This window comes from Onychostoma macrolepis, chromosome 20, assembly GCF_012432095.1.
Source record: "Onychostoma macrolepis isolate SWU-2019 chromosome 20, ASM1243209v1, whole genome shotgun sequence".
NCBI lineage: Eukaryota > Metazoa > Chordata > Actinopteri > Cypriniformes > Cyprinidae > Onychostoma > Onychostoma macrolepis.
The window spans coordinates 23397897-23425101 of NC_081174.1; positions in this window are offsets into that span (position 1 = coordinate 23397897).

Below are 27205 nucleotides of genomic sequence, written 5' to 3' on the forward strand. Positions count from 1 at the left end.
ATGATTAATACAAAATGTTCCTCATATTTTCAGCCTGTGTATGGAATGTACATGAGCAAGTTAAGATTAATAAGATGAATTATTATATTGCAATTTATCAGTTTAATTATCTGAATGATACTGAGAATTAAAAACACCAGTGGTATTTTTGAATGATTTTCTACTGACATTAAAATCTGAAGCAGTTATGCATATGAATAGTCCAAATTTGTTTACATATTGCAGACAAGATGTTTTCAATGTTACTCTTGGTTTCCTATCCTTTCAAGTTGTACCCTATGTCTCTATTGAACACTTTTTTGAAATTCACAGAAAAAGTGCCAGATGTATGTGGGCAATGAACTCATTTCAGTGAGGGTAATTCAGCCTATATGTGAGACCGGTAAATTATTCCATTTATTGAAATTGCTTTAGTGTTCTGTAATAGAGCAGAATAATTTATCTCAATGGAAGGTTTTATGAAAACACCCAGATATTTAAAACCATTAGGGCTGCATTTCATGCTGTCAACGTGATTCTTGATCATTTGAGCTCAGTAAGAGAAAATGTTTGCAAAATGCAAACACAGTAGGACCAAATATCTATAAGACATGCTGAAATGTCAGATTGCTTGACTGTGGAGCACTTGATAGACTATAGTTCTCCACTCCACCGAGCTGTGAAATCTATAATATCTCATCCACTCTTTAGAATATACTGTATGTTTATTTGTTCTTTTCTTTTTAAATGTTATTGCAGATATTGATTTGTACTCACAGGGTATTTACATTGCGCACAAAACAATTTGGATTGTCATACAACGGTGCATTGCCAGTTACATTCCCTTCAGTCTTATATGAGATGAATTTAAATGGATGTGCATCACTATATGAAGCAAGAAGTATTTCCAATCATGTGTCTACTTTCACTGCAGCTGCACATTTTTATACCTGGTAGTGGTGCAGATAGCTGTCGTTGATTAATGTAACCTGGAGGAATCTACAGCCGTCTACACCAAATAGGTGGAGGAAAATTGCTGATCAGTGAAGTTATCATCAGCTGTGACCCATGATTATTCCTTGGGAACATTAGTCTACAATACAGACCAGGCAATCACACCACAGACTAGGATGGTGTGTAAAACCAATGAGGAAGTAGAAGCAGCTGATTTGATGAGGTCTTGAGCATCTGTCAAGATAAAACTTGGCCAGTTTAAAGTGTAACAAAGCATGAAGAATTGTATCATTGTATCATGGAAGTTTCATATAATGTAGCATACAGTATGTAGTCGGAGGTTAAATAATTTAAAGAATGGTTAAAAAAAACTATTGTTTGGCTCAATAAACAGTAATTAAAACACCAAGAACCCCTAATTGCATTTAATAAGAACTGAGATTTCAAGCTCTGGGAAAGCAAAAGGTCTTAATTGTTGTCCATACAACTTTTGCATTATGTTCCAAGTATTCTGAAACTATACAAAAGTGCTGCAGGGGCTGTTTTCTTTAGTGCAGACAAATAAAATAATTCTAATAAAGTACATCAAAAAGAATCAGTAAAAGCAGGAGTTCATTTCAGAATGGCCAACATAACTATGAGAAGGAAATAGTGCAGAAAAGCATGGAAACTAATGAACTAATCAAGTGAAAATGGAAGCAGGCATTATCAGTGAGGTGAAAGCACATAATGAGTAGTGCAGAGACAGAGACCTCTGTTGGCGAATTACTGTATGGAACTTTTTATGTTTTATGAATACTGTCTGATGCAAACTGAAATTCTCTAATTGGTGTCTTGATTTTAGTGAGAAGAAATAAATGAAGAAATACTGCCCAACACCAGAATCATCATCTCTTTCCTTTTTCTTTCTTTAAGAAATATTGGCTTCTATTCCTTGAGTATTTGATTCCTTTTTAATTTTTCTTTAAATTTGAGATGGATTGAAAGGATGCAGAGAGGTAATATGTGTGGAACAGTGTCAGCATCAAATGAAGAAAAAAATGTAAGTGTCAGTGGAAAATTAAACATTACTTTTTCCATATATATATATACTCACACTGAGAATAAATACAAAATTGCGCTACACACACACACACACACACAGGTGTTGATTTGCATCCCTTTCCCTGTCCATCTTTCTGTTATATTATAGAAATAACTTATGTAACATTTTAGCATCTTCTGTAAATTCATTTATTCAAATCAAGGATTAACTTGATGGTCCAGCTGTTGTATAACCGCTTACATTCACTCCAATTCATTATAAGAAGTTGTTGTTGTCATCCTTGTGAGAAGTATATTGCCAAATAATTTGATTCAAGAATATAGCGTATCTCTATGCCGTCAATTTCTTTTTTACCCTCTGACTCTTTACTTCTTACTTCAGTAAGACTTTGATAACAGAATGGATGTGTAGGGAATTGTGAATAGACATTTTCTCACTTGGTTAACCCTGAGCTATATGAGCACATCTCAACATTTGAGGAATAATGGCTTGGTTTAAGCACTTACATTTACATTTATTTCCTTGCCATACATTTTTAAATAAAACATTGTTTTTTAAGGATAATTGAGAATTTAGTTGAAGCACCCTGCATTTACTTTCTCATACTTCTATTCACATAATTGACTCTAGACATAATCGTTTCTGTTAAAATACACGTCAGAAATGAACACTGACACACTAAAACATCAACCCCCCACCTCCAAAAAGTTATATAGAGAGAGAGAGGCTCCAGCTAACATTCTCATTTGTACACTCATTTCATTTCCAATCTGTTTAGGCTTCAGTTTTAGTTCGTCTTTTATGTTTCACCTCACTTAAAGCATATGTGGCATTCAGCCACAGTGACATTTAGACACTATGTTTGTGCAGTAATTGAGATGTTGAATTGAATTAGAAACTCTGTGATGACTTGTTATGCGAGTTCACAATCTAATAAATTCCTAGATGAATGATGGATACTGTCACTATAGGTATCTTACTTTTCTGAACGCCAAATAAATACAATTACCTTGCTCTCAGGAATCTACTCTCTGCCCTTATGTATTACCTCATCAGTTTGAATTTTGGCATGAAGACGGGCCAGTGTCAGAGTTACGGGCAGCTCAGTGTAGTTACTTCCTATCACACAAGGACAAGGAGTCTGCTGGAGACATTGCTCACCTGACTGGGATGCTCCTTTTGTTTTCTCTCCTGTCAATGGCTCAATAGCGGCAGGTGTTGTTGGTGATTATTCCACCCTGCATGTTCACTCCGTTCTGTATGTATCGTTGCCCTGGGCGATGCTGACAGGTGTGCAAAGGGTTTGCCCTCGCAGACCATCCACATTTCACATTTCTCATTACCGAATGAGTTGTTGCACAATAATTCCCCTCATGATGCATAATTTTCGATTTTTCTCATCATTTCAGGATAACATTCTAATTTGGGCCAATTGTACATCAATTTCAATAGATTTTTGGTTACTAATCTTTCAAATTTAATGAATCCATCGGGATAAAATGCTGTTGGAATCTGAACTGTATGGTATGTATTAAGTAGTTTCAAAACAAAATGATGCGTGATGAATTATTAATATCATGAAAACATTCTGAAGCTTGTTCCTGCTGTTAAACACCATCCATTTTCCACATACAAATTATTAAGCCAAAACATCTTTGTTTTGTGTGTTTTTCTAACAGTTGAAGTGCACTTTTGGGTCACTGGGCATAAAATATATCATCAAACCCCCCTCTACGCATTTGTTTGTAATGTTTGTGAAATATTTCAGACAATCCACTGAGAGATTTTTATTATAATAAATGTATGTGTTTGAAATACAAGCTGATTTTGGAGCGAGAGGCCACTTATGTTAATGTCTTAATGCCTTGTCCCTAGTACATTAAATCCATGTCGCCAATGTCATTTATTTCATTCTTTACAAAAATTTTAAAAGCTCTCAATTTTCAGAACAATTAGTTACAATAATCAGGTATTAGTTACAATAATCAGGTCCATTTGTAGGTTTTCTGACCCACAGGTTTTCTGGGCTCCAAATGGAAGGTTTAAGAGAAGTGTGTACTGAAAAAATGTTATGAGTGTATTAGCAGTAATACTGCCCTCCAGTTCCCAGTGCTGCTAATTGAGCCATATGAAAGCTTGAACGGTCAAAGTAGCTAAGTAACTGAGTAGTGCATGTGGTTATAAAATAAAAACACCATAATGACTAGGGCTAATAATAACTAAGCTGCACGCTATGATTTAGGAAATGGAAGGAATAGCAATGGTTGACAGCCTTATGAAATCATTCATACATAAATTGTTGCATTGATTCGAAGATTGGGTTTTACAAACAATTTGCACATTTTCATGAATGTCATATTTATTTATTTATTTATTTATTTATTTCCCCCCTGTTAGCCTAGAGTGGTGGTGAAAGTAAACTGCATAAGAGGGCATCAGGAGGAGATAAGGTTACGTGTGAAAACTGTCTTTGAGCAACACTGGCTTGTCAATCAGAGCACACATGCATTATCATGACATTGTGAGTGAAGTTAACCCTCCTGACCTCATCTCTGTGCCTCTCTTCTGTTGCTTTGTAGGATTGCTGAGGTTGAGGCTGAGGCCATCATGTCTCTGAACGCAAATGGAGGTTTGGCAAGGTACAATATGTGTGTGAATGTGGCTGTACACTAAGATTTTTTCCTGTCATACTTTATGTAGTCTCCAAAGAGACCTTACATGAAAAGGTTAATCCCTCTGCAAGACTGGATATTGCTTTCAAAAGCACATCATTATATGCATTCGAATGGCGCTTATAAATCTAACATAGCAAATGTATAACATCTTGAAAGTGCACTACGTGTAAACGACAACTAACTTTGAAGTGATCAGTTATAATTGTTGATGAGTCACAGTTTGAGAACTGCCAGTTATCAGCACTATATGCTTAGAAACATGTAGGCTATTAGTTATTAAGGTCCTCTCATTTCAAAGCTGTAACAGTCTCATGACAGTCTAAGCCAGATATTGGCAAACTTGGCAGAGAGAAAAATACTGACTGAATCAGAACATCTGTGATAGAAAAGAGCAACTACTGAACAACAACTGTGAATTGTTCATAAAGCTAAACTTTATTGTTGGGCTGCCATTTTGACAGCACTTATATCCAAGACTAAAACACCATAATGCACAACCATCCAAAGAGCACATGGATTTCTAGGCAATAAAAGGGTAGGCCTATGTGATATGATGAGACAGACTATTTCCAATTGCCAATCTAAAACCCATTGATTTTTTTAGGAGAGTGATTTTAATCTTCTGATATCCCATATCTTTCCAGCATTTTATCAGAGACGGAAGCTTTACTTCTTGAAGTGTGGTATAAAATCCCACTACACACAGTTCAGGTAAGACAAAAATATTCCAAGAAAGATGTCTTAGTAACCATGTTTTTTTTTTTTCGTATTGATTACCATCTGTATAACATCAGTTTTTGTAAAAATACTATGGTTAACCTACGGTTAGTGTAGCAATGCCATTAATTTGTGGTTTAACTAAAACTATGTTTTTTTATTTGTAGTAAAATCATTGTTCATTTTCATAAGGTGGGGGTCAATGACTATTGTCACTATTGAATAGTGTCCACTAAAAAAACAATAGGTGCATCCCAAATCGCGTACTTAAGCATTATTCTATGAATTTCGTACTATAAATAGTGTGAGTAGTGTGTTTACACTGAAATTCCAAAAAGAAAAAGTGCACTTTAAATACCCAAACAATGCAATTAAATAACCGAAAAAATTAAGTGTGGAATGTTGGACACTTCATGCACTCAACTGTCTCAACTTTAATTACGTCGTGAAGGAGGAGAGACTATCAGACTCTGATTATTAATGACAAAATAACCTTATATAATTCATACACTACATGGTTGAGTAGCCTACATAGTACATAGTGTGTCATTTGGGATGCAGCTAATAATTAATTCAGGAACGAAACGCATGGGTGTTATATGAGTGAGTCTTTAAATCTTGTACTCAGCTAACGTTAATTTGTTCAAAAACACAAATTTATCCAGGAAACAAGCGAATGAGTAACTGGGTCGTTCACTCAAGTGAGTCATTCAAAAAAACGTATTCAGTCAGGAACGAAACAAGTGACTGAGCCATTGAATTGTTCGTTCAAGTGATTCATTGAAACACACTAATTCATTCAGGAACCCACTAACAGAAGCGTGGTGCAGTTTGAACTATATAAACAAACGGAGTAACTGGCAAATTGTGTCAGAAATGTAAGTTGCTCTATATTCTTGTTTGTTAATCTTGTATGAAGGCAATATCACACTGGCAATTGTTATGTTGGTCTAATTATAAACACAGCTCTTAAACAACACTCATGTAATATTAGTTAAATACATACTGTTAATTTGTGTGCATTTGTCTTGGTGTGCGTGATGAAATTTTGACATCATTTCTATGTAATGACTTTACTATCAAGCAAGCAAGTAAATCTATCTAATGGAAATGAACAGCAGTTACGCTCAGTGCTGAATGAATGGCACTACTAGCAAACACATACAAAGCAAAGGCATTGCAAGCATGTCTTGTAAAGTAAATTATTCTTATTTTTGTTTTTTCTTTAAGACGCTTTGAAAACTGTAGACTTTGAAAGTGCTGCTGGCAAGTGCCCACCTTCACTCAAAAGGTCAGATATTTCACAACCCTGTATCCAAACAGTCATCTCTCATCTTGGTTTGTGTCGTTTACTTGAGTTAGCTCTTTCACTATAGGTCTGACTGTAGAGGTTTCATCTGATTATACAATTATCAGAGGCACTCCGGTGAATACTAGTGGAACAGTAGTGTCAAATATATTTTTGCTTGAGTTGTCTACATTTCAAATGTCACTAAAATATTTAAATGGCTAAATTTAATGCACAGTGTTGCTAGAGTACATGGGAAGCCTTTCTAGAGAACCCCTGGTGTAAACAGAGACTGAAATGTTTTTTACTCGGGTAAACAACTTACACCAAGCGATTCTTGGCAGAACATAGTGTCGGGAAATGCTGTGTACAAGTAGGCTAATTACCAGTGAAGAATGCAAGCCAAGTACTAAGTTTGTACCTCAAATGGCAAAAAACTCCAGATACCGTCACATTGTGCATACAGGTCACGTACCGACACAAGAAGAATGAACGACTAGTATTAGAATTTAAATAACATGCCGACTGTCAGAAAAAAAACAAAAAAGAAGAAGAAGAAAATATAACACTAAAAAAAGTTTTTATTTGGTATTTTATCTTGTTTTCCAGAAAGAAATAATCATCCTTAATACCTTAAAAAATTATCAATGGTATAAGAAGAATATTAAATACAAGCTTTTGTCTAATATTTTGTAATAACTATATTTTCATTGATTCTGCATAGTATTGTATATGTTAATTCAAAACATTCTCTGAAAGCAATTCTTAATATGTTACACAATTGTGCTTTTTAAGTATGTGTTATATATTGTTTAAATTATATAAAATATTTTAAGGATGCTTATGTACAAGAAAAAATTGTGATTATGATTATTAGACCTATAATGATACTTATTATTTGTGTTTTACAGCTTTGTTTGAAGACATGGTATTTCTTGTGATTCTGTGAGTTTAATGTTATTTAGCTGAGAATTTGCTGCTAATGAAGAAAATTGGGAGCTTGGAGCTTTTTAAAATGCGAAATGAATAATTTTGCAAGCCACTAATAAAACAAATAAAACCATAAATCAATATAAAATTATATATATAAAATCTTGTTATAATTTAAACTTTAATAATATTTTGTCTATGCTATACCAAAGAGAAAATGTGTGCAGAAATTACACTTGGGAAGCTAACGCAGCACTAGATAAAGGAGATAAGTAACTGTAAATGTATTCACACATTTAATTATCTGTCTGAATGACAAAGGGCTCAATTTCTATTAAAACAAGAAAGCGTTTTTGTATTGTCATCAAATGGTCTTTTCAAACATCTCATGAAAACGCAGGCCCCATCGGCAACCTTCAGACTAACAAAACTGGTCATGTGTTTTGACACTAACTGCGTAAGATGGATGTTGAAAATCCCCCAACTTCAGCAAACAAGCAAGCAGCTAAGTAGGATTTAATAAGGATTATATTGTAATGCCTCATCTAGCAAATATTAAAATAACCTTTTTAAATTTGAGCCTATGCACAGTAAATAAGATTTTGCATGTTCATCTCAAGCAATTTGCTCTCGTGGGTAGGCTATATTGTGACACTTGAAATTGGAAATGGAAAAGCAAACACTCGAATATCGAGTTCTTTTTTTTGCAGCAAATTGAATTAGATGTGATATAATGTGAATCGTCAATTCCAAGCTGTATGAGGGGGTAGGAATTGAGATTGTGGCAATGTTTTGTTTCTCTGTGTTAAATGCAGTATGAAGGTCTGAGAGAATCACTGAATACCTGCGGATACCAACCATACATAGCACAGTCATTTTCACAGATGTGTTCAGTTCTTTGTGGAGGACCAGACCACTGAACCAATCAGCAATATTCTTTTTTTTCCAAGCACTTTGACAGTTTGTGAGATTAGCTTGTCAGAATGTGAAAATCTGGCCTGGTGTCATCTGTCATGATGGTTAATGAGGTCTGATAAAGCATCATGGGATATTTGGCATACATTATCTTCTTTGGAGGCTTGAAACAATCCCAATATTCATGCCCACCAGCAGTGATTAGCAGAACCACTTTTACAAATATTACTGTAGAGGGGAAAGCTGGAGCAGAGAAAATTGATTTTCCCTTATGTCCTTTACACTGTTTGAGCTTGGAAAGAGAGCGTTACTTGTTTTTGTATACGATCAGAAAGACCAGAAAGACTACCTTGAAAGTGTCTTTATTTTTGTAAATGTGCACTTTTCTTTTAGATCATTAGCTAAACTACAACAGATCAATATCTTTAGAATTATCCACCTTATTTTTAACATAAGAGCTGGTGCAGCAGTTTGTAATTTGAAAATGCGAGGCTTCCGGTGTCTTCCACTCATTTTACCAGTTATTTTAGCCAAACAGAACAATCCATTATGCTGGTATTTGTTGTCATTTCATTTATTATCTTAATCATAAGCACACTGGTTTGTATCACAAATTGTTTTACCATTTACTGCACTTTGTTCTTCTTCTAGTTTTTTACCCATTGTGGTGAATAAATCAGAAGTCTCACACATTCACAAGAAATTTTAATTGAAAAATAAAATGTTTTTTTTTTTCTGGCTGACCAGAAATGTCCTTAGATTTGATGTGAGGGTCCATTCGATCACGTATTATTAAAGGAATCATTTATTAAAAAATTAAAATATTGTCATTATTTATTCACCTTCATGTCAAAATTTTAGTGAACTGTACTTGTAATAAACATCAATGCTTAATGCTCTTTAAACACATATAGCTTGTTTTAAAGGGATAATTCACCCAAAAATTAAATTTTTGTCATTTAGTCTCCCTCATGTTGTTCCAATCCTTATGAATTTCATCTTTCTGCTGAACAAAAAAAAAAAAAGAAGCTATTTTTAAAAAAGGTTTTGAGCAACTTGAGGGTGAGTAAATGACTCAGACTCAGACTCAACTTTATTGTCCCGTAGGGAAACTAAGATTGCAGCAAAGTGCCAATACACTAACCATATCCATGCACACATAACCATTACCCCCATAAAAGCATACAATGTACAAATACAATTTCCCAAACATTAAAATTCAACCAAGCGTTACTCAAGTTCATACATTTTGGGTACCAATACGTTCTCCTCCCCACCAGACTTATTCAATAACTTAATGGCCACAGTAACAAATTAATCTTTAGTTATTTTCGTCCTGCATACAGGAACTCTAAAACGACGGCCAGATGGCAACATCTGAAACTCAGTATGTAGTGGGTGGTCAATAGTACAGAGAATGGCCTGGGCTTTCTTAACAACAGAATTTTGGTAAATTTCAGTAGGCACAGTTTGATTAACACCGATAATCTTGCCTGCCACCTTCACAAGGCTACCCAACCTATTCTTATTTGACAGACTCAAATAACCATACCATGCTACAATGCAAAAGGAAAGGACAGATTCAATAAATTGTTTGTAAAACAGTGACATCATAGAAGAGCAAACACTAAAAGATTTTAATTTCCTCAGAAAAAACAATCTTTGTTGAACCTTTTTACCGACAGCCAAGGAGTTGGGTTGGAAAGTTAACTTATTATTTATAACTACCCCCAAATATTTATGTGTATCAACAATTTCAATGTCCAAACCTTTAATTGTTGTCATCCAGAGGCTAGGAGAAAACCTCCTGTAATCAATCACCATATCCTTTGTTTTATTAACATTCAACTGAAGAGAAAATCGGTCACACCACGAAATGAAGTCCTTCACGACAGGACCATGCCCCAAATCCTGTTCGTGGAGAAGACTCACAATCACTGAATCATCGGCGTATTTTATGATATAGCTATTCTCATGCATGCTCCGACAACCATTTGTATACATAATAAACAAGAGAGGTGAAAGACAACAGCCTTGAAGGGACCCAGTAGAACAGTACTGAAAGTCAGAAAGAACACCATTGACTCTAACACACTGAAGACGTCCTACTAAAAAATCCAAAATCCATCCAGAAATATTAAGATCCAAATTAAAATGAGAAATTAATTTCTCTACCAACAAATTTGGCTTCATAGTGTTAAAAGCAGAAGAGAAATCAATAAATAACAATCTAGCATGGGTCTTAGGCCTTTCCAAGTGACTAGACAGATAATTCAACAATGTAAGATTAGCATCCTCGACTCCCCTGCCCTGTCTAAATGCAAACTGCAGTGGATCAAGTCTATCTTTTGATTGCTGTACAATTTCATATTTAACTACTTTCTCAAGACACTTCATAACTAACGAAGTAAGAGCTACCGGCCTGACACAATTTTATGGTGACACAATTTTAATTTTTGAATGAACTATACCTTTAAGCATTGTATTTGTGACTGAAGAGCATATTTCTGCATGTTTCTTATGTGCTATCTGAACAGGTACAGTACATGCATATCATTTTTCCATTTCTAGCATATTTATTTCCAAATGCTGCTGCTTGACCTATATTTATCCTATACATAGAGTCCTCCACCTACCATTCCATGCCGGACCCCCCATTACCTGCACTGCATTATCAAACCACACACCCTGACCCAGCTGCCATCGCCAGCTGTCTAATTCACTTGTGTCGCCACATGAGACGGGCCTGCCTATCTAGATAAGAAATTTTGTCTGTCCTCTCACTTCACTTGTGGAACATGGTTCCTACTGATGTTAGAAGGGACTTATTCTCATTTTTATAGCTTACAGTAACAAAATTGATAGCCCTTGTACACATTATAATAACATAACAAGGAATACATAAATCAAAGTCAACTGAAAGAGAACAGATGTATTTTTCTTCTCATGTACCTCTGTCAAGAATGGACTTGCATTAAAGTTATCACTGTCCATTGCACCTAAATTGCACTGCAAATATTTTCTCAGCACTTTTTATTAGCACTGTGGCTTATATTATCTTATGAACAACAGTGGTTACAACAATAAACACAACAAAATTTTAGCTTACTCTTAAACTCAAATATACCGTTGTTTGTTGTTATTATTGATCTTTCTTCTTTTAAAGAAATTGTACTACTGTGCTTTGGAATCATTTAGATTCACATAAAGTTCTAAGGTATTTTTAAAAACTTTAGACTTAAAATTCTGCTTGATATCTGTGTCATATTGAGAACAACTGAAGCAGATACAGAACAGTCAAGGCATAAAATTGGTTTTGCCGGTCTGTATTTTGCAGTGGTTTTCAAACTCTGGGTCGCGGAGTGGGGAAAAAAATGGGAATGTTTGAGAATGGTGGAAAGTTCATACCATGTGAGAAATATGAAAATATAAGGTCTCAAGTTTAGTTAACTTGTATGGGCGTAACTTGCATTTACATGATGCGCCACTAGGGCTGGGTTTATGCATAGGCATTCTAGGCACGTGCCTATGCTTGCTCGTTCAGGGGGGCCCAAACTATAATATTTTTGTTATACTATGGGCTATCTACAACAGTAAAATAACCAATTAAAACCCCAGAAGACATTGAGCAAATAAATATAACAAACAATTGGGTAAAAATGTGTCTTCCACATTTTTTTATGAATGGAAATCAGTCTTTCTTTCTCCCATTCTCTCTCACAGACACACACACAGTGCAGACACTCACTCGCTCACACACGCAGAGACGCGCATAGAAACATGTTGTCAGCACTGCCCCACGAATTTATCAATAAAATAGTTTTGCAGCTGAAAAGCTATATGACATTTCTCAGTAGTGAGGTTCTTGAAGCAGTTCAACTTAAAGATTCACTATTACGCTGCTGCTGAACACTGCTGAGAGACGCAAAGACGCAGGTATTCACACGCGCTTAATCTCTCTCCCTCTAATAACTTCATTTTACTGCAGCAATAACAGCATTAGCCTCAGTGGCTCAAGCCTCTGTTATTAGCTCTAAAACTTAATCTTTTGGAATCTGCAACTGAGGGTTTAGGATGAGGTGCGTAAAAAATTAGTTCAACACACCCGAGGTTTCAGGACGGAAACATGACATCTGAACAATGTCTTGCTGTGTGGTTGTGACTCCAGGCTGTTAAGATTATTAGAGAAATAATGCACTTGGTAATGTGGCCAACTATTAATGGAATAGTCTTTCTCAGTTGTCAAATTAAGAACTATGCTACGTTCGATTTTTATTGGCTGAACACAAGTGCTTATTGCGATAGAAAACATTGTAACGGTTTCCACTGATTACGAAATATTTGTGTTTGCTGGGGTGGTAATATTAATAATAATATATAATATATAGGTGGCCTATACATTCATAGGGAAGGGGGGCCCAAAAATTAGTTTTGCCTATGTCACGATAAGAGGTCAATCTGGTCCTGCACCATGCAAAACATGCAAAAACAAATGTGTAGTCGGATTTGCAAACAAAATAACTTGGTTATTTTCAATTCATCATTTAAATAAGTAGATTTCTTTTAATCAAACAAACCCATGTCAATAGTATTAGTCTGTTTTTGGCGAAAGCAAAAAATACTCTTTTTTTACTGCTTATTCTCATTTTTATAGTTTACAGTAACAAACTTGATAGGCCGTGTATACGTTATAATAATATGACAAGGAATATATAAAACAAAGTCAACTGAAATAAAACAGTTGCATTTTTCTTCACATGTTCAGCTCTCAAGAAAGTTGAGATTGGATGAATCCGTGAATATTAGCAAATCAATGGAGTAATAAACTCCATTAATCCCAGAGGCATTCCTTATGGACAGTATTGGGATGTTATTTAGTCTGCGTGAAGTTTTCTATATGAAGTATAGAGGTCGGCCTAAAGTGAACTGCAGTGAATATGATTTAATCTTCACTTGAGATGAAGGCTTGTGTCTTATTTTATGGAGCTGTGACCTTTCTTAAGTATATAGCTAATGACATTGAGGCTCCTGTTGCAGTATCGGCATGTCAATTCACCACTGTCTGATTTCTTCCGCATTACCCTAGAAGCCTCATCAGACTAACAGGCAGAGCGGATGGAATAATCACTATTCAAGTATTCTAGTCATAGACTACACCAGAATATCTAATAGCATTTTGAGGAACACGGTGTAGATATTAGCTTGTGCCTTCAGCCATAAGCTGCCTGAAATATAGAGACAAGGGTAGAAGTATTGCATTGTTGGATGAAATAATTTAATAACAGAGTTTGAGTTCTGTAGCCTACACGTCATCGTTGCACTTTGGAGCCCTAAGGTTGTTTGTTTAATTATTATAAACACATTCATTAGGGTTTTGTCGGAACTGAGCTGAGTTGCTTAATGAGTTTGCATGTGCCAATTGGCCACCGTATAACATGTGTCCCACATATTGTGTCAGTGAGTCTGAGGAAAACACCCCAGGAAGTCTTCCTGGAGTCTTCCTGGAGTCTGTGTGTGTGTGTGTGTGTGTGTGTGTTTGAAAGTGCCTCGACAACGGAAAATGTAGGAAGCACTTCAGCGCTTCAAACACCCTCTGAAGTGTAATCACTTTATGTCATGATCCACTGTGAATTTCATTTCCTTTCAAATTTGTGTCTGAATTTCCTTCCAATTTACTGTGTCAAAGCTTTCCATATTTACATGACAGCCAATAAAGATGTTAGAAGCATTTCACTACATCCAATTCAAAATGGTTTGATCGAATGTAACAGTTTTGGCCTGAATTACTTTTTGCATTAATGATTTTTAAAGCAGAACTTTACACAACTGATTTAGCTTCTTTTCAGTGTTTGGGTATATTAGAAAAGAGCAGGAAGGACTGATTTTCCTGGTGGCTTAGATTTATCTGGTTTCTGGACCACCTAATTCTCCACCTAATGGAATCCCATTAATAAGATTGAACATTTAGGTTGAAATCATTTAAACCCAGTGAATCGTTTATCTGAGATATATTCATTAGAATAACTCTAAATGCCTCAGTGAGCTTTGCATGACATATTCTTAATTACTTTAGATAAGTTTATGCATGAATATGCTCAAAATTCCATTCTGTCTTTGTCATGACGAGCATTGTTAAAAAATAATAAACCTAACAACCCACCATTATTTCAATATTCAAGCTAATCTGACTAGTTCACATTATTTTGTTAAAATGACAGTGGGAAAGAGTATCACCTGCTGAATCTGTTGCATATTTATACAAAAAACAATTTTCTTCTTTTAATTTTCTCTATAAGGTATTTAGATGACACTGTACTGTCAAAATGTTGGAACTACTGTACATTCAGAAAGTATCCTTATATGAATGGTGCACTTACAAATCCTAGTCACAGTACGTCCACAGCAGCTTTGAGCAAGCTGTCGAGTTACATCCTGAAATTTTAATGTAAGATTTTTGTGTTGCCTACTTTGGAGAATATGTTTTTTTTTTTTTTTTGGATTTGAAAGTACCTCTGTGAAGCTAGGATATGATCAGCACATCAGAGCTAGAAAGATGTAGTTCTGGCACCGGTGTCAACATGAGTTGTTTCCTGTTGTAGATATTGGCGTGCAGATGGGATCTCCTCAGGGCTCATGTTTAATGTATACAGGTTGTTCTTTTTCACAGCAAACTAGAAATGACCTTACAAGATGTCAGTTGTGTTCCATATTAATGTGCAGGAGTGAAACCACTAATCCCCACCTGTGTACACTGTTCTCAAAAAGTGCCTCTGTGATATACCAGCTTTCAATATGTAGTGGAGACCCATAAGGTCTGACCCATAGGCCTACAGTTTAGGCAAAAAGGTCAGTTGAGTTTAAAAGCCGGTTCATATCAAATGCGAATTAATACATGAAACGAATTGCTGAAAGTTTATTCAGTCCAAGATTGAAACAAATATTTGACAAGCTAAATAACAGCCACATTTTTTCCATTAAAAGGTCAAATGTGACCCGGGCGTATTACAGAAAATTTCTTATCTTAGGTCTTAACTTAAGATATGATATGTTAAATTAGGATTTTTCGCAAATTCGTATTACAGAAGCAAATCTTAACTTGATTTGGGATTCTTATCCTATCTTACAAAATAGTATCTTATCTCTAGCTAGGAAATCTTAAATGGCATAATCAAGCTCGACAATCCACTCTTAGGTCTGTTACCAAGCAACCAACACTGCTGATTAAGTAAACAAAATAATAGAAGCTACTTCACTGTGAAAATCGCCTTTTGCAAAAAAACGTAAGGCATTAGTCACTTTCACTACAACAAATAATGCTCCGTGACACTTTTATTGGTCTCTATAATGCTGGTTGCAGTTCCTGTGCTCCTGTGAGTCTTTCTATCATCTTCGTTCTTCATTTTCAACTATTAATAAATGTAATACCATTGTCGGACAGCACAGTTGTAAGCGTTTTTTCCGTTGGTTTTCAAATAATTTTAAAGTTAGGACAGCTGTGGGGTTGTCCTAAAGTTAAAACAGTTTTTAGGGTTTTTTTGTCAAGTTAGGAGGTTTCTGTAATACCCCTTTCCTATCTGTAGTTAAGATAGGATAACGCACTTAGGAAATGCTGTTCTGTAATAGCTTTTGTCCTAAATGTGGTCCTAACTGAAATTACCATGGTTACCAAACAGATAAGATAAGATTTTAAAGTTAGATCTTTCTGTAATACCAGTCTTAAGTGTCAATTTTTCGAAATTGAGATTTATACATCATCTGAAAGCTGAATAAATACGCTTTCCATTGATGTATGGTTTGTTAGGACAGGACAATATTTGTCCGAGATACAACTATTTGAAAATCTGGAATCTGAGGGTGCAAAAAAATCAAAATATTGAGAAAATCGTCTTTAAAGTTGTCCAAATGAAGTTCTTAACTATGCATATTACTAATCAAAAATTAAGTTTTGATATATTTACGGTAAGAAATTTACAAAGTATCTTCATGGAACATGATCTTTACTTAATATCCTAATGATTTTTAGCATAAAATAAAAATGGATAATTTTGACCCATGCGATGTATTTTTGGCTATTGCTACAAATATACACTGTAAAAAAAAAAAGTTGAGCCAACTTAAAATTTTAAGGCAACCAGCTTCAGCAGATTTTTGAGTTTTCTCAATTTGTCGTTTTAAGTTTATACAACAAAAATTTGAGAATCTCCCACAAAAATAAGTTGAGCAAACTCAAAAATCTGCTGAAGCTGATAAAAACGTTTTTTTTAAGTTCGCTCAACTTTTCTTTTTTTTTTTTTTACAGTGTACCCCAGCGACTTAAGACTGGTTTTGTGGTCCAGGGTCACAAATGTACATTTCAATTCCCCATTCCCCGTTATTTACTTTTTTATTTTCACTGTACGTATCCTTTAAACATGAAATCTGTGCTGTTTTGTTGGAAAGGCAATATTAAGGCAATAGAAAGTCATTAGCTGTTGGAATTGAAATGTTACATTACAGTCTGTTGGTCGATTGGTTGTTGAATGTGCCAAACACTTATTTTTTGTAAAAAAAAACAATTGCAATTGTAAAAGGCCAGGAAGTTGTGGTTGCAGTAGACATCAACTACCATTGGAATAACTAATATAAGTTTGGATTTGCCTTACTGTAAACGTACACCTTGCAGCTTAATCATGTTTTGACTCTTGTTGTTTTCTAGCTCCCTGGAGATTCGCCACACTGTTATGTCATCATATCTCATGCAAAGTATTATAAATTTGCCATGACATCAGCATAACTCTTCCATGTATGTTTGCAAATAAATAGAAGAAATATCGTTTGATTCATTGCAACATTCATGTTAGCTGAATTTGAACATTAAATTACAATTATAAGCTTAAAGATATTATTTACATTTTTACATAACAGGTTACAATTTGCATTTCAATATGCAACAGAAGATGAAGCTAAATTAACATTACGATTAATTATTTGAAATATGCATCCTGATTTGGGTTTGAACATTGAATCTGGTTAAATGGTTATTTGTTTTGTTTGATCATTTAGGTCATGAAAGAGTGATTGTCAGACTGTGTATGTTTGTGTGTATGTGTGTGGCCAATAGGCTGTCGCTGTCTGTTGATTGAGATAAGACCAAGCAATGGCTGATCTCTTTACTTCCAGACACTCTGTGATTTTGCACAAAAAAATAGTTATTAGTGCTAGCAGAAGATGTACAGCTTTGTTTAGGAATACATGGCATTCATGTCTGTGCCTATGCTAAAATGTTGATCACACATATTGAAAATGTTGTATATATTAAAATCACAAAGTGAAAAAGTTAAAATAGTCATAAATTCCTGACAAAACTATTACTTTTAACAAAACAACTAGAGCTGTTTTCTCAGCTACATCATTCACGTTATTGCTATATTGCGTTTTTATGAGCAGTGGAAAGACATTTGGAAAGACCCAGCAGGCATCCCTGGCCCTTCACCTCTGTAACTGACTGCTGCTAAAACAGACATCAATGAGCTCTGTTATGCTTCTGATTCATAATTTTATATCCTGAAGACTTTACAGTTACAGTATTAGAATGTGCAATAAGTCAAACTGGTTGTATCAGCACAAGCACCGTTCAGTTATACTCAGTTATACTCACAATTATGCCCATAGAGAAGTAGTAGGGCAAATATCTGCCTAATAGCAATGGAAATATTCATTACTGCAATACATTACGGCCTGTGGTGTTTGTCCAAGGTATTACAGATGATTTTGCTGAAAGGTTTGCCTTAATGATTTGTAGTTTTTATGCCCCTGGGCAAGGCTTTGATGTCATTGGCTGAACTGTACAAGCACTCTGTGCATTCAAAACATGACATTTACTCAAAACTGAAAAAACTTTTTTGTTAATCAAGTTAATTACTTCAAAGTCTGAAGAAGAGCAGTTAATTACATAATCATTAACACAGATAGTCTTTTTGGTGTATGTGTGTGAGCAAAAAAAAACATTGCTTTTCTGTCACAGTACTTAACACTGTTTCTGCTCTAAATGCTTTAATGGACCATTTTCAGCACATTTATGACTAAATGAGACAATTACAAATTATGATTTTGCCATACTCTAACTCAAAAAGCTTGACAGTAGTGATGACATCTTACTGTGCCTGCTAATTCCCAGTAGACTCTGAGGATGTTTTAAAGTTGGATAGATCGATACGGCAAAAAAGCCTTGGGTAAATCCTGTTAGAAACCTCAACCTTACCATTGATCCGGGTGAGAATTAAATTCTGTTCAAACCACCTCCCCACCGAACAGACTTCTAAGGCTGATTCAACACTACACAGAGGTAAAGATGCAGCAGAGACATTCAGGAGGCTAATCTTCAGAGGTTTCAAAACATCCCTCAACATCATGCTTGCCCAGATGCCACACCACATGCTATATGCCAGGCTTAGGGGAAGAGATGCATAATTATCAGTGAGCTAGCAGACAGGGAGGATTTGATGGACGTACATAAAGCAGTCTGTCAGTGAGTTAAGGATGCAGCATGCAGTGTGTAGTATGTAAGTAGTGCTTTAGATTCTAACATAAATATTGATGTAGTCTGGGTGCAAAGCACAGAATGAAGACAAAGCATGCTAAAGACAGTCATTTGTTGTTGCTGGTCATTTTAAGTAATATCACTATCAGTAATAGTTGTTGTTGTTGTAGGGATGGCAAGAGTCACCGGTTCCACATCAGTGCATTGGCATTAAAAGTTGAATGCATCAATGCATCAGTGAAAAAAAAAAGTGTGCATTGGATAAAAGTTGACATTAGTTTCACAGTGCATCGTTTATAACATATTTGCATTGTTAAAAAACAATTTATTTATATATAATTAATTATAGATGCACTATACCTTTATTATTTAGAAAGTGGGCAATAATTTGTGACCAGTATTTTATAGGCCTGTGTAGATTGATTTCTCTTCTCTAAACTGTTTCTCAATCACGTTCTCTCATCAACACTGCTGCTACGTAAATATGACGTATCACAACACTATGGAGACGAAGGCATTAGAGGTCAGAAGGCGCTTTAAAGGGGTGGTTTACTGCTTTTTTTCTTTGCTTGATTGCGTTTATGGGGTGCAATATAACATGTCTTCGTGTTTCGTTTGTTAAAAAACGCCTTATTTTTCATATATTTCACCTTTATTGTAAGCCGCTTTCTCCTCTGTCATTTGAACGACCGGTTGACTTCCTGATTCTATGAAACCACTCCCTCAGAAACAGGCGATGGGCTCAGATTGGTTAGTTGGGCCGGTGTATTGTGATTGGCTAAACTGCGTACTGCACATTGTCCAGAAACTTCACGCCCATTCCCTTCACGGGCGACCGCTGCATGTGCTCCGGTCAAATGTAAATAATGGTGTCAATATTGCCGTATCAGTTTGAGCCAGAATCAGACCCAGAAAGCGGTAATGAAGAGAGTCAAGCAGAACTTCCGCAAGCACGGCTCTTACAAAATGTTTCTGAATGGAAGTTTGCTGTTGTGATTACATTAAATTTTTTGAAGTTTGTACACGTTTGTCTTATACACACAAAATAGCATCGAACTAACTGGCTACTATAACCAGACAACGTTGGCTTGTGTTTACGTTCTTGATCAAATCGAAAAATTACGTCATAAAGTATACATGGAAAATACATTTACAAAATTAGTACATAATTACAAATTCGGGTCCAAAATGTTTGTACGCGTTTGTCATAGACACACGAAATAGCATTTAACTAACTGGCTACTAAAGCCAGCGTTGGCATTTGTTTGCATCCTTGATAAAAACTGAAACATTACGTCTGAAATTATACATGCAAATACATTTAAAATTATGAAATCTTACTTACAGGTTGTGGCCCAACAACTGCTGCCTCTGGTTTTAAAGTTGGAACTGCTCCATGTTTTAGTAACAGTTTCTGTGTGAATCCGGCATTGAACTCTGAACTCTCTTGATTCTGGAAGCTGTCTTCCGTAAAATGCGCAGCACAGAGAGCTAAATTAGGATTGTAATTGTCAGGAACATAATCAAACATAAATTTTAACCATTGTTGACGAACTACAGCATTCGTAGGAAGCCCGAACACAGAAGACCTGACAGCTGGGTGAAAATAACACCGTTTCGACGGCATGGCTACAACTCTCCACTATAACTCTTCCTCTTCGACAAAGCCGCAGAACATGGCCTTGCCCCCTCTTTTGCATGTTCCAGAGGGAGGGGTTGATGCAAATGTATGGGTTTTTTACGTATGCAACCCGGGAAGCATCTCGTTGTAGTCCCATATGAGTCGTTTTTGTAGGCATTAAACTTCCTGATTTTTAAAAGATATCTCCGCTTACGTTGAACTTTCAGCGCAGCAACTTTGCAGATACTGTTCATGCACCAACAGCAACATTACACACTATTTAAAATGAAAAAAGTGAAATCGCAGTAAACCACCCCTTTAAGGGATAGTTCATTCAAAAATGCAAATTCTGTCATTAATTACTCATCCTCATGTCGTTCCAAACCTGTAAGACCTTTGTTCATCTTCGGAAACACAAATTAAGATTTTTGATGAAATCCAAGAGCTTTCTGATGCTCCATAGACAGCAACGCAACTGAAATGTTCCCAGGCCCAGAAACGTAGCAAGGACATCGGTAAAATAGTCATGTGACCAAAGAAAACTAAAATGATGACTTTATTTAACTATTCTTCTCCCCTGAGTTACCGTCTCCCGCCATTATGGAGAGTACCATGATGTCTTCAACATAAGCAGCAGCACGAATATACGTTGTTTACATGCAGACAAAAGCACGCGCATGCATCGTGATACTCTCCACAATGGTGGCAGACGGTATGAGGAGGAAAAGAATTGTTGAATAAAGTCGTTATTTTTGTTTTCTTTGTGCACAAAAAGTATTCTCGTAGGGTCAGCTCTTGTATTTCATTTAAAATATCTTAATTTGTGTTCTGAAGAAGAACAAATGTCTTATGTGTTTGGAATGACATGAGGGTGAGTAATTAATGACAGAATTTTCATTTTTGGGTGAACTATCCCTTTAAGTTAATTTATGAATCGCTGTCTCTCTGAAACAAAGAAATAAAAATGAACTATCTGTACCATATTCAATTGCATAACATCATATTTTTTTCCATTGCATTGAATCGCATTGTGTTGAATCGAATCAAAATCAGATCGCACTGCATCATAATAGAGGTGACTCACATCCCATCGTGGCTGCTTCATATGTATCTTTAATGTATCGTAACGTTGGCTATGCATCAAGATGTGTATCGCATCGCCCTCAGTTATGGAGATGCACATCCCTAAGCTGTTGCAATGCATTTTGGTTGTACCTATTTTACTTCCTTCATTACTGTCCACCTTTGAACTATAGCCTTTATTGTTTCCCTGTGCTGAACACTCTTATAATTGATAGTTGACTTTCAGTTACATGCACAATAGTTTACAAAATCAAGCAGTGTTATCATTTTCCAACATTGCTGTTTCATTTTCCAGTCCAGTGGTGAGATTGTCACAATGTGCTTTGATGTAGCTTTCTCAGTTAAAAAAGAAAACAATTTGTATTGCATGCTGCAAATGAATGTTTTCAGTAGTCTGTTCACGTACACATATTATTTCTTAACAATATTTTCAGATAATAAGCTGTAGCTGTGATGCACGAAATAAAATCTTTCTCTAAACATATCAATCGATAAATAAAAAATAAAAAATCTTCATTTTGACTGTAAAATAAACATTTTTGGCTTGGTTTTGCTTGCAGCTTTCAAGCTTCCCGTCGCCATGGGAACAGCCGAAGTGACCTGGAGCATACCCTATGGAAAATGAATTCCAAGCATGAACACGGACTATTCATGGAAAGGAAGTTAATGGGCATTTTATGGGTACACCAAGAACAGCTATCCTTCTCATTCTTCACCGAGAGTTAATAGCATAATGGCAACCATTCACTTATATGCAGCTCTTCACAACAACTATAATTGACCCTTAGAAGCAGCTCCTGTCCAATCAGATCTCTAGCAAACACTCCTAACCAATATATCCTTTATTAAGCTTTCAGCACTTTTCCACCACCAGTGTTTGATATTTGTGGAGACAACCCTAATTACATTTTCTCTGGCAGGCAGGTAGAAGAACTTGAGCTCTGGTTGCCAGTTATTTTTTTCCAGCTGGTTTTGAAATAGAGATAATAAAAATAAATATTTTTCTCTTTATTAAATCACATTTTATTTGAATTTCTTATAACTAACATGTAGAGGCTCATTTCTTAAACTAAGAAATAAAGCTGTATATGTTGTTGGTTTTTAAATTATTATTTACAAGCAACATATGAATTGCACGTATTTCATTGTGTTATATATTTTTCGATATGTTCTGCCTTTGACTTTATAGCTTATGAAAGCTGCTAGTAAAGAGCATGGAAATGTGCAGATTCTCATGGTGCTGTCAGCCAAACAGCATTGTCATGTCTCTTTTCTGCAGGGTCTCATGACATTTGGCTCAGGTCATTGGTCTTATGTAATATAGATCTCTTTGGTTGTAGTACGATTTTTTTATTATTATTATTATTATTTTTTATTCTCATTGTTTAATATACTACTACAGCATTTTCATTACCAGTATTTTCATTTCAATTGTAATAATTTTGTGTTTTTCACATTTTTATAATGTTTATGTATGTTTAGCTTAATTTTTTTTTCTTCTTTAATTTTTTTTTTTTTTTTTACAGTTTTCTAGTAATTGAAAATGTATTATTGTTTCTTATTTTATAATTTATTATTGTTATTGTTATTTCTCATATACTATTATTTCAATTAACAAAAGTGTTTTTATTTTATTGTATTTATTTTCTCTCTTTTTTAGAATTACAACATGGTTTGATTTTTTTTTTTTTTCTTCTTTTTGGGAAACTGACCTACTTGTGCTAAAAAAAAAACTGAAAAAGATTAGTGGACATCAAGACAATAATATTACTATATGTAGTTGTTAGTTAAAGTTTTCTATATAAACCCCTTTCATACCAATCCCACTATTTTTTTCTTTTTCTTCTGCTGGGCTTGGTTGACATATTCTTTAAAAGAGCCCCGCTTTCATTTTGTTTTTCCAGCTTTGTTTGCAGTAGCAATCACAATGATCTTTTGTTTGATGAACTGTGCAGCACAGCACTATATTGCCAATATTGAGTGGTGAGTCGACGCTGTAGGACCACAATATAATGAGAACGCACGTTGATTTAGGCTTAAGTTATCGGTCACACCTCTATCTTGCCTCAACAAAGCACCGTCCCATTCAATTAAACAATACTCTGACCTTATCTTTTTCAAATGAATAACCATGATAAACAGTAGTGTCCAGTCTGACCAATCACAAAGGTCTCTGGGTGAACCAGATAGCAAAAGCACACAACTTGTTGAGACATGTGAGGGCAGGAGTTGCTTTACTCTCAATGGTTTCCATACATCAATGTCTGCGGGAATTGTTTGCCAGAGGTGGAGAAACGGCAACACATGGCAAAATGAAGTACAATTGATATCTTGATGCCTAAATGATTGTGTGAGTTGGAAACAATATATTTATTTAGTGTTGTGTGAACAATATAAAAATTAATTAATTAAAATTGATTAAACATATTAAAACCTTGATTAAAGTTCAATTTTTAATTATTAAATTTTTGCACCACCAAAATTAGATGTTAATATAATATACATTTCAGTCTGCATGACCAATATATGTGTATTTTCTGCACAGAATACAGACAATTTCTGTAGATTCACTTTTGCTAGAATAATTTCAAGGGTCTGGCACAAACAAACAGCAGTTGATTCGTTTCATTCTGTTCTGGTAAGCTGCTTAATCACAAATTATTTCCTGCCTGCTTACAGTCATAATTATGTATTAAATTACTGTAAATGGACTTTATCCCAAAGGCTTTTTGTGTTGCGCCAGGAAAGGCCATTTGAATTTATTATGTCTGTCCCCAAGAATCTTCTGGTAGCTATTGAAGCGATTTGAATTATATTGAATAACCTGCTTTGATGCTAAAATTGTGTGTTTATTCTCTCAAAGACTAATATAGGAAGGCAATGGACAGGCACGTTGATATAAATAATATTATTTAAACAATTTCAAATCCACAAAGCATCTCATTTTTATTGCAAATGAGATTCTTTAATGATTTCAAAGTCAAAGCAATAGTTTTTTTAATTCTATGTCTTGTGTCCTCTTTCTCTCCCATCAGTTTTGCTTTGATATTTTTTAACAGTGATCATTTTTGAGAGGTCATTACCCAAAAATTTGAAGGGCCTGATGAAACTGCCATCCAGCTGCTCCGTGATGTTATTTACCAGCCCATATTTGTGTCAGTTTTGATAACACAATGCAAGGAGGAAGATGAAGATGTGGAAGAGGATGCAAGCTGACTTGTGAGTGTGTGAGGAAGCAAGAAAAAGCAAACACACAGAGGGGATTTGAAACATTTGAAATGTCTTGCAGGTGCTTTAAGTGACATTTGGTGACTAAATTGCCACAGGCCAGTACTATCCTCCACAAATGCCTCACTGGTGATTCCTTCTGAAACCCGCTTTGACTTATTTATAAAGTTACAGAAAATGAATGAGAAGGGTTAAGCATGTAAAATGTTTAAGACACATTTATGGTGGACTAACAAGCCCAAGTGAATATTTTGTCATTAAGAAAATTTAAGAAAATTTTGTCACAGTACAAATGATATCTTTACTATGAGATCAGAGTTTGATTTTCACACTCCTGGTAGGGAACAGCAATATATTCTGTGAACAGTTAAACTAATTTTCTAATGTGCCTGAATGAGTCCTGATGAATTACAAAAGACTGCTCTGAAAAAATCACACACACCCTCTTAGTTAATGTTTCAATTACCTTATATTAATCTGATTGTCACATAACCATTCAAATAAAATTATTCCCTGAGCTGAGACGAAGGTAATCATAACTTGTCAGCTCTCCTTCGTTAGCACCTGTCGTAATAAATGAAATAGTCCTGCTGAACTGTCATCACTTTTCTGCATTGATAGTAACAGAAGACTTCTGGCAAATCCCCTACCAAGACCGAACTGTCATATTAAAATAAAACAGCAAGGCCATTCATGAGCTGTCAGGGGTAAAAAATAAGTATATATATATATATATATATATATATATGAAGAATTTGAAAGAGTGTTTATGTGTATGTTCACACACGTCTGCATGTGTTCGCTAGCATGAATTCGTGCCGCAGGGGAGGTGAATTAAGCAACCCATAAATAATCTGATGGGCAGCATTTGTTCCATATGTGCTAATACAAAGGGACAGACGGATAGACCTTAACCAGGGGTCTTCAACCTCTTGGTTGGTAGTATACTATTCAGTGGCATATGGCAATACTTTGCCTTTTAGCTATACCTGGCATATGTGTTTAGTACCATATTTATTGTACTTTATGATGTTTATATTGCAGAGTCTTTAAAACAGTTGTTGTAGAGAGTAGGGATGTGCCCGAATCCGAATACCTTATTCGGAAAGGCACGGATAATGGCTTCAAAACGAATAACGGATTTATCCGAATAACAGAAAAAATATTCGGCAGACACAATCACATGTTTGCTGGAACAGCACTACATTAGTGAGGTCATGTGATTGAGTCTGCCGAATATTTTTTCTGTTATTCGGATAAATCCGTTATCATGGTGATCATTGCATTTGTCTACCGAATGCGGTCTCCTCAGCAATAAACTATCTACACGCTCCTTTTTTGATTGCTGCCTGTCAGTGCCGGCGAAGCAGTGTTGCCAGATATTGCTACAAAAAACAAACACAACCAATCTCCTGAAAAAAGCACCAAAATAAGTTTAAATCTTGTATTTTGCAAATAGGATACAGAATCTCTAGCCTCAACCTTCATCTTCCCACTTTATTAATGCCCTAATTACTTCATTAACGCTGTTACATTAAGTATTAAAACAAGTCCAGCGACACTTATATTAACTAGATCTGGCAACACGGAGCGGAGGGGAGTGGAGGGGAGCGGTTGCGCAGAGCTCCTTCACTCCTGCTGCGAGTCAGCCACATGAATTTATTCAGCGACATGATTTTAAAGAATTTTTCATATGTTTTCAAATTGTATTTTTGAACGTGAAGCATTTACGGAGGTCTGGACCTCATAGCTGGCTATGGGCCTGGATGTGCAAAGTGAATGAGTGTAAACTATAGCCTATATGAATGAAATGAGCGCAAAGCGATGTTTGATCAAGGCTTTTGGAGGGTCCAAATGATTTGTTACGCTCTGTCGATAAAAAAAAAAAACTTGTAAATGATCACAGACTCCTGCAACACATTATCTAATTACTTAAAGTTCAAGCAAGCTTTATTGTCATTCTGCTATGAGTAGGCTACTGAACACTTTCTTTCCATTTAATTTTTTTCTACTACTGCTGCTCTTATTTAAGATTGTGGATGCTTGTCTCTTGTCAAATTTGTACACAGTTTCACTGGAAAATAAGAAGAATACAGTTATTTTTCTTTTTTGATAACGTTTTAAATAGAAGATATTTACAAAGTTATAATTTTAATAAAAAATAATACTTTCGTTAGTTATACAGGGCACATTTGTTAAATAAAAACTACGAATCGAACAGGTTTGCATTTAAAATAGTATTTTCATGTAA